Here is a 13452-nt window from a genome sequence, read left to right as displayed (position 1 = left end):
ATATATGAATATTTAGATGTATGTTGTAATATTTAAATGTCTGAATCTGAATACACGTCCGATTAAATGATTTTCAATTGTTTGCATTTGACAAGATAATAAACACTACACAGGAGCTTAGTTCTCAAACCCGTTTCAATACAATCATATGCCTTTTTTTAACACACGATTCAGAAATGTCACCTGATAATATTATGAATATTATGTACAAATGCAAGAAGATTATGATATAGTGATAATGATGATGAAATAGAATTAGGTAATAATGTAACACCACCCAAAGGGGAACCCAAGATTTAAAGAGTTTGGGTGCACCAATAGTATCATAATTTAATCATTAGTGAATTTTTCAATGACGATTAACGGATAATAGAGAATTTTTTAATGACGATTAATGGATAATGTCTTTTTCAATGACTATTAATGGACAATTGCAATTTTTTTAGTGATGATTAATGGATAATGTCGTATTTGATTAGTATTAGCGAATTCTTCAATGACTATTAATGGATAATAGCAAATTTTTTAATGACGATTAATGGATAATAGCAGATTTTTTAATGATGATTAATGGAAATGTCGTATTTGATTAGTCATTAATAGTTATTAGATGGTCATGAGTTCAAATCCCCCTATTTAAAAAATTTGATGTTATAAATAAATCCTACTCCCCTATTTAGCAATTTTGATGTTATAAATGCACCCTTAAATTTGTAATAATAAGAGTAAAAAAGAGTAAAAGATAAGATGTTAAACCAGGAACAAACCTGGGTTGCAAGGGTGGATCTCCTTGCTTCTACCAGCAGACCAAAGCAGTTTTATGTTCTCTTAGGGTGCACTCTTTAGTATATTTCCTATTTGGGAAAAGGCATAAATTTACTTTGAACTTGTTTTAAAAAGTTAGTTACACACTTAAACTATCATGACGATCTATTACACATTTTTACTATTTAAAAATAAAAAATTTTACCCCCTAAAACCGACGTGGCAAAAAATAATAAAAAAAGCGCGTTTGACAGTAAATAAAGTAAAAAAATAAATTAAAATCTTCTTCTTACTATCACCCTACCCCCACCCTCCACCCCCACCCAATGCCCCTTCTTCTTCTTCTTCACAGGCAACCAACCATCTTCTTCTTCTTTATTTTTTTTCATCATTTTTTCATACCCAATTTTCATCCACCCCACTATACCTCTACCAAAATCCTCTCCCCCCATCATATCCTATTTTAATGCTTATTCGATTTCACTATTTTCATTATATTTGATTTTTCTCTTCGGCTTTGTTGGTGGTTGATAAAATTAATGATTAAGTTTAAAAATAAAATATAATGATGGATTTGTTTGCATGGGGTGACAAAGAAGAGGGAATTGAAGGTGGTGGAGAAGAAAAAATCGATATTGACAATGGTGGTAGTGATATTTGGTGGTGGGTTTGTACCTTTTGATGGTGATGATATAATTTTGGTCATGAGTTTGTTTATGAGTGTCAAATTTTGTTGTGGATCTTTTTATTTTTTGTGGGAATAATTGTGATAGTATGATTTCGACGGTGGATTTGATCGTAGGTGGTGAAATTTATGGTGACTATTTTGGTTTTCATGGTGAAATTTATAAATTTGGTTGTAATATGGCAGCAATGGTAGTGGTTTCATGGTGGTGTTCATTGAAGAAGAAACAATTGAATGATATGGAGAATTTTAGTCAAAATTTGACATGACATCTGATGTGGCAGTGACATGACATTGATGTGGCGCAAATGTGATACACCTCCCATTATGAGAGTGGTGCTACACGTCTTATGGGATAAAAAAATCCACTATTTAGTAGCAGAGGTGTGTAATAGGTCACTATATTAGTTTAAGCGTGTAACTGATTTTTTGAGACAAGTTTGGGGGTGAATTTATGCATTTCCTTCCTATTTCTATCAGTTTCTTGAGATAGATATGTATATATACATAATTTTTCCGAAGTTAACGGGTGCACGTGCACCCCCACCTATACATGTGGGTCCACCCCTTACACCACCTACACTCCGAGGGTGGTTTCCTCTAGCTTTTAACATTAACATAATGACACTGTGCTTTTTATGAGTATACCGCTAATTATATTCTAATTTTTATCAATTTTTCAAAATAGAAATATATATATATATATACACATAATTTTTCTGAAGTTAATGGATACACATATACCATATCTATAGGGATGGGTCCGCCTATGCCTACACTTACTAGTGGAGCTGGACAGAGAGTTAATTTAGTTGGGATAAACCATCTTTTATCAGATTAATTTGACAAATCATGGAAGAGGTAGGGTGTGGATATTTTTTACTCAAATTGAGAGGACTGATGGTTAAATGTAATCTTTTGTGTCCTACCTTTTAAGCATGCCTTAAACGGAGTTAAAGAAATACATTAACACTTCATAAAAAATACAGTAAGATCGTTTGGTTTGGTAGAGTGTAGGGGTGTACAAAATCGAACCGAAAATTGAATCAAATCGCAAATCGAGTCGAGAAAAAAAATTCGACTAGTTATTGGTTTGACTTTGTTTGGTATTGAAAAAAAAACCCGACTATATTTGGGTTGGTTTGGTTTTAACTAAAAAAAAAACAACCCAAGACCAAACCAACCCGACATTATATATATAATTTTAAAATTTTATTTTATACATAAAAAATTTAACTTTGATATAATTTTAAATATTTCTTATACTTTTTCATAGTTTTTATCTTTTAATATATTATTTCAAGTTTGAAACTTAGAATTCTAAATGGTTCAATAAAGATTATAGTCTACAGATGTTGGTAATTATAATAAAGCTTAAATCAAAATCAAATTAATACTAATGCAAAAAGAAAATCAATTCAACACTAAGAATGACAATAATATTGAATATTTGTTCTTTGGTTTTACATTGGTTTAGACAATTCAAATACATAATCTAATTTTAATTTCTTTTAATATTAAGTCATGTAACTAATACTTATTAAACTTATTTTAGCATGATTTAGTACTTTTAAATTATGATCATTTTCATTATGACTTGTTAATTTGCAATATTTGTTTTACGCAATTTCATTATTATTATTTTTTGTTGGATATTTTAGTGTCATTACTCATATCATATTTTGTATAATTTTCTTAAAAAACACCTTAGATAGTTATATTTTGGTAGGACTAAAGAAATATTTGGAGTACAAGTAAATTATATGTTTGTATGAATACTTTACCGGAAAAACCTGAAAAAATCCAAAAATCTGAAAAACTCGAAAAAACCTGAGTTTAATTGGTTTGGTTTGGTTTATAGATTTAAAAATCTGACACAAATGGTTTGGTTTGATATTACAAAAATCCGAACCAACCCGGCCATGTACACCCCTAGTAGAGTGTATAAAAATAATGCTTTATAGAGTGTATTACCAATGCTTGCATTAGTAATGCTTGTATTAGTTATGTTTGTATTAGTAACACATCGATTATTTTTATGCATTGTTTGATTTAGTGTATTAAAAATAGCATGCATTATACAAAAATATCCTCCACAATTATGGTGAAAAAGATGTAAAAGAGATTTTGAAGGTTAATTGTATCTTTAAAATGCTAATGAATGCATTAAATCCCTTTGCATTAGTAATACCTAGAAATCCATGGTATTAATAATACACTCCTCAATACATAATAGAGTGTATAACTAATGCAAATATTAATTATACATAGCATGAAAAAATACACCAAACAAGATACTTCTAATTAGGGGTGTTCACGGGTCGGTTTGGATCGGTTATTGGTCAAAACCAAAACCTAGAAGGAAGAGACAATAACATTTTTAGTCCCACAAAGAATTGTCATAAACACTCATATACATGAAATCAATAAGATAAATGTTTTCACCTTGGGCATTTTTGCTTTCAATAAGTAAATTATAAAGAAATTTTAATGAAAACATATACAAGATCTTAAAAATTGTTTATAAAAACAATATATTAAGTATGTATATTAATAAAATATATGTATATGATTCATCGGTTTGGTTTGATTATTTCTTCGATTTTTTCGAATAAAATCATAACCAAACCAAATACTATCAGTCTTCAAAAATCTAAAAACCAAACCAAACCAAACCCAAATAAAATCAGTTTTATTTTATCGATTTGATTTGATTTTTTGGTTTGAATCGATTTTTATTCAAACCGTGAACACCCCTACTTCTAATACATAAAGTTAATGCATGCATTAACTTTATAAAGAGTTACTCAAGCAATACACTACGGAGTACGGACTAACACTTTATAAAGTGTCAAAGAAAATCTCAACTTGTCTTAAAAGGAGTTCAAAGTCAAATTATGACTCTCCTCTTTCTTAAAGCCTCCAACAAATCTTAATTTGATCAAATATGTGTGTATCCTAGAAACATGTGAATCACCCTAGATACATACTAGATACATGTATTTGTATGTATTTTGAGTGATTCACATGTATCTAGAATACTAGATACATGAAAGCATGGCGAGCGAGATGAGAGAGAGGCGAGGGAGGTTAGCAAAATTTACTATGTATCCCAGATACATGCGAATCCACTTGGATACATTGTATAACACATACAAAAATCCATTGTATTAGTATTGCAAAAGGTTTTAATACACACATTAGTAAGATTAAAGACACAATTGTCCCTCAAAACTTTTTCTACACCCTTTCTACCATATTTGTGAAGGGCGTTTTTGTAAATAAATATGTTATCATTTTTTATGCAATTTATATTATTTTAATACACCAAACACTGCATAAAAAATAATCTCAGCATAACTAATGTAAGTTATAACTAATACAAACATTATTAATATATCATAATCAATATTGTTCTCATACATTCTATTAAACGACCGCTATAAAAATACTCTGAATTTCCTATCTCATAAGTGAAATTAATTTTATTTTCACAAATGAGTAACATAGTTCATTCATTCTTTAAAGATATTTTTAGCAACTAGCATAACATATCTAGCGTAATCTTATACGTAGGATAGAGAGTGCATACATCTTATCGTAGAATGACTATTTCGGAAAACCTTGAAGTACAAAGAAGAAGAAAAGGGACTAAAATTTCAAGCACCCCTCATTGGGGGTCATTCTTGCACATCATCCGTTTAGAGCCACAAGATTGGGCCTAAAAACTGGACCCAAGTCGAACTAACATTTTAGGCCCATCGGTGATCCACATATCTCACATCTCTAGGGTTTGCTATATAAATGATCTGAACCCTAATTTCATCATCTTTCATCACTGCCGCATTTGAAATATTCTCTCTGTGAAGTGAAGAGAACTCTCCGATCATCACCAATTAAGAATGAGAGCTAAGGTAACATCAATTCTGTAGCATGAAATTTCTCCATTTTCACTCATTCCGTAAGTTTTTATGCTCAATTTTGTAATTTTTTTTGTTTTTTCTTCAGTGGAAGAAGAAGCGTATGAGGAGGTTGAAGAGGAAGCGCCGAAAGATGAGACAGAGATCGAAGTAGAACCACATTCCGCAGTTCTCAACGGTCTATCTATGCTTATCGTCTTCTTTAGGCTTATGCTGTTTAAGTTTTAGTTTGAAATTTCAGTAACATTTGAGTTGTGATTTTGTTCTAATTACACCGAATTCAAATTTTTGGTATCCGATTTTGGCTATGGATTTATGCTTCTTATTATTCGTGTCTTTTCGCTCTATTTTATATACGTCGTTCCTCGTTCTTTGTTTTGAATTGTCTGCATTTATATATTTGTGAAAATATGCTTTATTTGTGCTGAACAGCTTTTGGAAACAGCCTCCCTGCCTCCTCTGCGAGGTATGATTAATATTTGCACACACTCTATCTTTGTTAGACTCCACCTATGAGATTACACTGGGTATGTTGTTTATATAATTGTGAAATTCGCTCACGAAGTGTTTATATCGTGTGACAATCTTTGCCGCTTTGGGCTAAGATTGTTTGTCTAATTAAATGCTAAATTGATGTTGGATCATTATGGAATACACACATTGCTTAGGTTTTTTCATCCAAAAAAAGTAGTGCATCTGCATGCTTTATGCTGATACCATACGGTCCATTTTAGATAGCAATTTAAATTCGGTTCCATGCTGTAGTGAAAACTCATTTGAATTTTGTATTGGAGATGATACAAAACTTAGATATTGTTTGAAGTTTGAACTGAAATTTTAGTAAAGTTCTGTTTTTGATTAAAGGCATTTTCATGCTAAGTGAGTTTGAAACGTGTTTTTGTGGTTTCGGTAGCAATTGAATTCCTAAACCTGTTCTGATGTGGTTTAACTTGTATGTTCAAGTAGCAGACATGTTTAAATGAAGCAATATGGGAAGTGAGTATGAACTTGCTTGTGAGCAGATTGAGGTGTAGTAGTAGTAGTTGAATTATTAATTCAAGATATATTTTGAAACTGGACCTTAGTTTTTCTCTATCAGGATGGGAAAATGAGATCTACTCTTCCAGTGTTAGCCTAGTAGGTGCACCTGGGATGCAATAAATTTAGGTGTTATGTATGTCTTGTATAAGATGACATTGCATTGTTGTTCTAGACCAACATGTAGATGCGTCATGCGTGCTATTTGACGGCCTAGAACTATATGGGTGAAAGTTTGATTGTTTCCCTTGTGGAAACATGTGGATATTATACCCTTGCCTATGGTACGGTAATGTGAGGGCGTAGAAAGTTCACTTTGTCCTTAAGTTTTACTGCAAGAGAGCTATTTTTTATGGTCCCAGATGATCATTTTATTTACAGAGTAGTTAAAGGTCGTGTTTTCTTGGTCTTCCATTTGAAGTGGTTGTTGCATTGCATTATGTGTGTATTCCCCAAGCAGGCAAATCATGTTTGTCCTGTTTTTGTTAGTTAATTTGGCTCTTTTAATGTCCCAAAGTTGCCCGTAGCACTTTGGTGTGGTTGCAAAAGAGCGCAACATATGTGATGTGCGCATCATGGGTTTAGAATTGTAGACAAAAGCTTGGTATTTAAGTGAAGGGACTCATTATCGATAGAGTTTTGAATCTTACTCCATTGTTAGTCCTTCTACATGTTAGATAAGATGCGTTTCTCCACCTTATATTCCTTGTTTGCAAGTGTAAACGTTTCATGACATTTCCCGAGTAGCAAACACCAATTCGACCAACATCTAGTTGTGTTGGAGTGATAAGTACCTTAACCACTCAAATGTGGAATGAATAAAGGTTTAAGTAGGCCTCAAATGTATATATCAGACACCAAGTGGAAAAATAATACTGAAAAATCATATATTACGTTTAATAAATTATTCTAGTATAGTCTTAAGCAAGTTTGAATAAAGCTAGTTGCCGTCGCCTTCACGAGACCTTGCTTTGAACCAAGGGATTCTCCTTTGATCTTACTATAAGTTCCGTTATTATACGCAAGCTTTTAAGAAATATGTTTTTTTTTTTTGCAATATTTCAATTCTGTCTGTAAAACAAATGAATTTTTAAATAGAATAATATACCTTTTGTGCACTTTATGTAAGGGATCATCTAATATGGGTAAAATTTTGACACCGTATTATTTCATATTCACAAGAAATGTATCCTTTTTTTTCCGAATGATTAATAAGGAAAATGAGTCATAAAGTTTACAATTTTACTCTTAATACTAAGAAGATAAAATCAAGCTTAGATATTTTAATCTTTTAGTTGTTTCAGCTTGAGAAAAATGATACTCTTATTAATACTCACTTAACATTTGATAAGAAGAAAATGACCGTACAAATAGTTGCGGATACAAAAAATGTTCTAAGAATTCATAAATTTCGATCCATCTGAACCTTTAACTCCAAAATTTAATTTTATGAGGGAAAGATTGTTCAGGTCTATTTAAGTAAATTGTCCGTTTATTTTTTAATTAATTTGAGAGTTTAATCTACTATAATACCGTTTTTATGGGCCGACTCTATTGGAGCGTGTACTATAAGTCCAAACAGGGATAATTTGACTATGATATCATGTAAAGATATTACATTTAAGCCTAACTCAATTTTAAAAGTTAGTTCATGAGAAGAAGATTGTCCAAGTTTATATAAGCATACTGTAAACCAATTTCCTAGCCATGTGACACTTTAATCCACTCTAACATCTTATGAATTACAAAACTAAATCTCTAGGTCATCTCCTAATGTCTTGACTTGCGTTTGATCATATATTTTGAATCAGATTGTGAAAGTTATCTATATATATATATTTGATCCTCAAATATTTTCAAGTTTCCACAACCTAATGTAGATCAACTTTTGAAAATTGCACAATTCCACTTATAAAAGTAAAAATAAATAATAATCAAATAAAATATATGTACAAACACAATTTCAAAAAATCAAATTTTCAACTATCAAATTACGATGATTAACTATGTATGCACGTGAAATTATACTCTTACCATTGAATGACCTCAGAAACTCTTGCTTTTTTTTTTTGCTTTTCCTTTAATTGCCCTGGTGAAGGTATTAGTTAGTCATTTAAAATTCATGACAACATAAACCTTAAACTCGTATTCCAAAGTTGAGAAATGTCATCTTGATTAATCATTAATTCAACAAGTATTTAATTATACCCAATATCGGTTCACCTATTTCTGTTGTGTCATGGGTATTGATATCAAAATATAATAAATAACTTGTTAATTATCATGATATCGAAGAAAAAACTTACGTCACATTCTTCAAGATAATATTTCAATATGCATTATCTATATGTGTGTGATTTTAATGTGATCAACTACGCTTTTTTTAATAAAGACTACCTTATACATATTGGTGGTACTCAAGTGCATCAAATTCAATTATGAAGAAAAAAACGGTGGGACTAAAATTTCAAAGACCCGATTCATCCATTAAGAACCGCGAAATTGGGCCTATTAACTGGATCCAATTTGAATTACATTTTAGGCCCATCAGTGATCCACATATCTCGCGTTTTAGGTTTGCTATATAATTGATCTAAACCCTAACTCCATCTTCTTTCATCACTGCCGCATTTGATATATTCTCTCCGAGAAGTGAAGAAAGCTTTCCGATCATCACCAATTCAGAATGAGAGCTAAGGTAAAAATGAATTCTGTAGCATGAAATTTCTCCATTTTCACTAATTTCGTAAGTTTTTTATGCTTAATTTTGTCATTTTTTTTTGGTTTTATTCAGTGGAAGAAGAAGCGTATGAGGAGGTTGAAGAGGAAGCGTCGAAAGATGAGACAGAGATCGAAGTAGAACTACATTCTGCAGTTCTCAACGGTCTATCTATGCTTATCGTCTTCTCTAGGCTTATGCTGTTTAAGTTTTAGTTTGAAGTTTCAGTCACATTTGAGTTGTGATTTTGTTCTGATTACACCGAATTCAAAATTTAGTATTCGATTTTGGCTATGGATTTATGCTTCGTATCTTTTTGCTCTATTTTATTTATACATCGTTCCTCTTTATATAGTACTTCGTTTTGAATTGTCTGCATTTATAAATTTGTGAAAATATGCTTTAATTGGGCTGAACGTTACGCACTCTTATCTTCCTTAGACTCCACTTGTGAGATTACACTCGGTATGTTGTTTATCTAATTGTGAAATTCGCTCATGAGTTATTTAAATTGTAGCGTTATAGGTTATTCACTTTAGTGTTCATATCATGTGACAATCATTTGCCGCTTTGGATAAAAGCTAAATTGATATTGGATTATCATGGAATGCACACATTGCTTAGGGTGTTCGATCCCAAGTGAAAACTTGTTTGAAGTTCCTATTGGAGATGATACAAAACTTAGATGATAGTATTTGAAGTTTGAATTGAAGTTTTAGTGAAGAGTTTTTCACGTAATCATTTTCATGCCGTGTGAGTTTGAATCGTGAATTTGTTGTTTGGTGCTTAGCAGCTGAATCCCTAGACCTGTTCTGATGTGGTTGTAAGTTCAAGCAGCAGACATACTTGAATGGAGCAATATGGGCAGTGAGTATTTATGTAGTTGACTTCAAATATGCTTGTGAGCTGATTGGGGTGTAGTGGTAGTTGAAGTATAAATTCAAGAAATGTTTTGAAACTAGACTTCAGTTTTTTACCAGGTTGGAAATGAGATTTACTCTTCCAGTGTTAGCCTAGTAGGCACTCTTGTGATGCACGTATTGGCAATCAATGGACATTTAGTTGAGTGTCGTGAATGTAATGTCTTGTATAGATGGCATGACATTGTGATGATACCCTTTGCTTTTGTATGGTAATTGGTGGGTTTTGAAAGTTCACTTTGCCCTTCAATTTTACTGCACACCTATGATGCACTTTTTGGCTATGAATGTACGTATAGTTTGAGTGTTGTGAATGTGATGATGTGTTGTGTTGTTCTAGACAAACATGTAGCTGCATGCTATGTGATGGCCTAGATCATCTAGAAGGGTGAAAGTTTGATTGTTTCCCTGGTATACCTTTGGTATGGTAATGGGTTGTACTTCAGCTGGAGCTATTTTTGATGTCCTCGGGTGACCATTTAATTAACAGAGTTGAGCAAAAGGTTGTATTCTCTGGGTCATGCATTTGAAGTTGTTGCATTGCATTATGTTTGTGTATTCCCAAGCAGACAAATCAAGTTATTCCTGTTTGCTACTAAGCTAGTTCTTTATTTCTATTTTTATTGGCATAATTAAGGTCTCATTTTAGGAGTTAGCACTTTGGTTTAGTTGTAAATGAGTGCAACATGTGATGTTGACAAAAGGTTGTTATCTAAGGGGTCACACTCATTATTGATCGAGTTTTGAACCTTACACCATTGGCTTCTAGTTAGGTATTATTTCTCATATTTTATCCTCTATCTCGCGAACTTATGTGGACATGTGAGTTATTAGTTCTTAGACATGTTAATTATGATATGTTTCTCTGCCTTGTATTCCTTGTTTGCAAATGCAAACGTTTCATGACATTACCAGAGTTGCACAAACAATATTATATAACCTAGTGTTCGGAATTCTTGAGTAAATCTATGTGATTTCATATAACAGAAGGCTATATGTAATGTCTTTAGTTCTTTGATTCACTCTTAGGAAAGCTTGCACAATTCAGATCCCTATTTAGACATTTCTTTGAACTCCCTTGATCTTACTATTAGTTATTTGTCTTGACACAAGATTTACAAAATATGAAAACTGTCACTAAAACAAATGAATGTTTAAATAGAATAATACAACTTGTGTGAACTTTGTGTCAATTAAGTGGGGACCTAATATTGGTGACAGTATCATTAAATATTTACAGCAACTGTATTCTTATATTTTGTGAGGGGAAAATAGTGATTTTGGTCTTTTGAGTTATTGCTTAATTTCATTTTTAGTCCTTGTGTTATTTGATTTAGTAGAGTACTTATTTAGAAAAAAAGGTCAGAAAATGAGAACCCCAGTTAAACAAATTAATGCTTCTTCCAAACAATATTCTTAATATTTATGGAGTAATATTTTATTGGTATTTTCTCATTAAAAATGGAGTTATTTTAATTAGATTTCTTAATATTCTCCATAATAAGTTTAGACGAAGAAGAAGAAGATTTCTTGTTATTATATTATATAAGGATTTCTAGTTTATCTCTCATTTTTTAAGTGTATTTATAAATGAGATTCTGTTAAGTTTGTTTTTTATTTTTTTATTTTTATCATAGCTTTCGTAACCTTCCGGAATACAATTTGTTTAATGGAAGGTTAAATATACAAAGTCAAACAACATAAAAACTAAAAATGGAATTAAGCAACAAAATTTACAATTTTTCTCTTATTTCTCGAGTAAAAATATAACAAATATTAAGAAGATAAAATCTAGATTATATATTTTGATCTTTTAGTTGTTTCAACTTGAGAAAAATGATACTCTTATACTCGTTTAACATTTGATAAGAAGAAAATGGTCGTACAAATAGTTGAGGATAGAAAAGATGTTCTAAAAATTCATAAATTTCGATCCGTTTGAACCTATACTCCAAAATTAGTTTATGCGTATAAGATTGTTCAAGTCTATACAAGTAAATTGTCCGTTCATTTTTCAATTAATGTGGGATTTTAATCTACTTTAATACCGTTTTCATGGGTGGACCAATTGGAGTGTGTACTGTAAGCCCAAATGGTAATGAACCTGACTACAAAGATATAATACCTGAGTTTAACTCAATCTCAAAAATTAGTTCATAATGGGTAGATTGCTCAAGTAGATTGTTCAAGTCTATATAAGTAAATTGTCCGTTCATTTTTCAATTAATGTGGGATTTTAGTCTACTTTAATACCGTTTTCATGGGTTGGACAATTGGAGTGTGTACTATAAGCCCAAATGGTAATGAATCCGACTACAAAGATATAATACCTGAGTTTAACTCAATCTAAAAAATTAGTTCATGATGTTTAAATTGCTCAAGTTTATATAAGCAGACTGTCAATTAATTCCCTAGTCAATGTGCCACTTTAACTCACTTTAACATCTTATGAAATTGTCACATGTCTAAAATAATATTTGTATTACAAAACTAAATCTCTAAGTTATCTCCTAATGACTTGACTTACTTTTGACCATATATTTTGGATCAAATTTAAAAATTATATGTAACGACCTGTTTCCATCGTTATAGAAAAGCCAATTGGAAAAGAATTGGGGCCAGAAAATTTATGCGTAGTAACTTTGGATTTCCCAGCCTAGTCCAGATTTGGACGAAATCAGAGTCGTTAAGGTGTAGGGAAATTTGGTAACAATCGGGTGACTTATTTATGATTTTGATTACATGAGTGGTTTGATAAGTCGTTAAGAAATTTGTACGACTTTACGGAATTGAATTCGGGTGAGTAGAACTCTTGAAATCGATCTTAGCGTGGACGGTATTTTCTGAGCGTTGTTGGTTTAAGGTATGTTGTGAAATGGGGGTCTTGAAATTATTAAAATAGCTCACTGGTTTCGTGCAAGCCGCTGGGGTGGGATTTTTGCCGCCAAGGCGGGGACGCTATAGCAAGGTGAGGACTACTGCGGCGGGTCCGACGTGACTTAAGGTCGTAAATAAACCCCAAAACGTCTTTATTATGTACTTTTTGATTTTTAGAGCTAAGGAACGAACCCCATGCGATTCTTGACAGTTTTCCACCATTCTTGAGGCTAAAGGTAAGATTTTAACTCCCCGAATCCATTTTTCGATCCGTAGAACGTAATCTAATGGGTCATTATCGATGGGGGAGGGTTTTGATCTAGAATGTATGGTGGAAACAACCCTATTTTGGGTACTTGAGATCATGGGTATGCTCTAGGGTTCATAGAATTGTTAGCAATTCGGGTAATTAGTGATTGTTTATTGATTCCTACATTATTATGATTTTTTGTAAACCAAGAACAAGCGGAACGAATCCAGAAAGGGAAGAATCAAGTTTCTTAGGGGTTTCAAGCTTGTTTCGAGGTA

At 31.9% G+C, this 13452-nt stretch overlaps 2 long non-coding RNA genes across 2 annotated transcripts; both read left to right on the top strand.

Moving 5' to 3' along the window:
- Positions 1 to 5255: 5255 nt before the first annotated feature.
- LOC102600771 (uncharacterized) lies at positions 5256 to 5698 on the top strand. Its single transcript, XR_367029.2, has 2 exons — positions 5256 to 5364; positions 5459 to 5698. It is a non-coding gene; the product is annotated as an uncharacterized lncRNA (long non-coding RNA).
- A 3297-nt stretch (positions 5699 to 8995) lies between these two features.
- Positions 8996 to 9451, top strand: LOC102601004 (uncharacterized). The gene is made up of 2 exons (XR_367030.2): positions 8996 to 9106; positions 9203 to 9451. It is a non-coding gene; the product is annotated as an uncharacterized lncRNA (long non-coding RNA).
- The last annotated feature ends 4001 nt before the right edge of the window (positions 9452 to 13452 follow it).

The sequence above is a fragment of the Solanum tuberosum genome, unplaced genomic scaffold, assembly GCF_000226075.1.
Source record: "Solanum tuberosum cultivar DM 1-3 516 R44 unplaced genomic scaffold, SolTub_3.0 scf00052, whole genome shotgun sequence".
NCBI classification, from domain to species: domain Eukaryota; kingdom Viridiplantae; phylum Streptophyta; class Magnoliopsida; order Solanales; family Solanaceae; genus Solanum; species Solanum tuberosum.
This window is presented reverse-complemented; position numbering and strand designations above follow the sequence as displayed.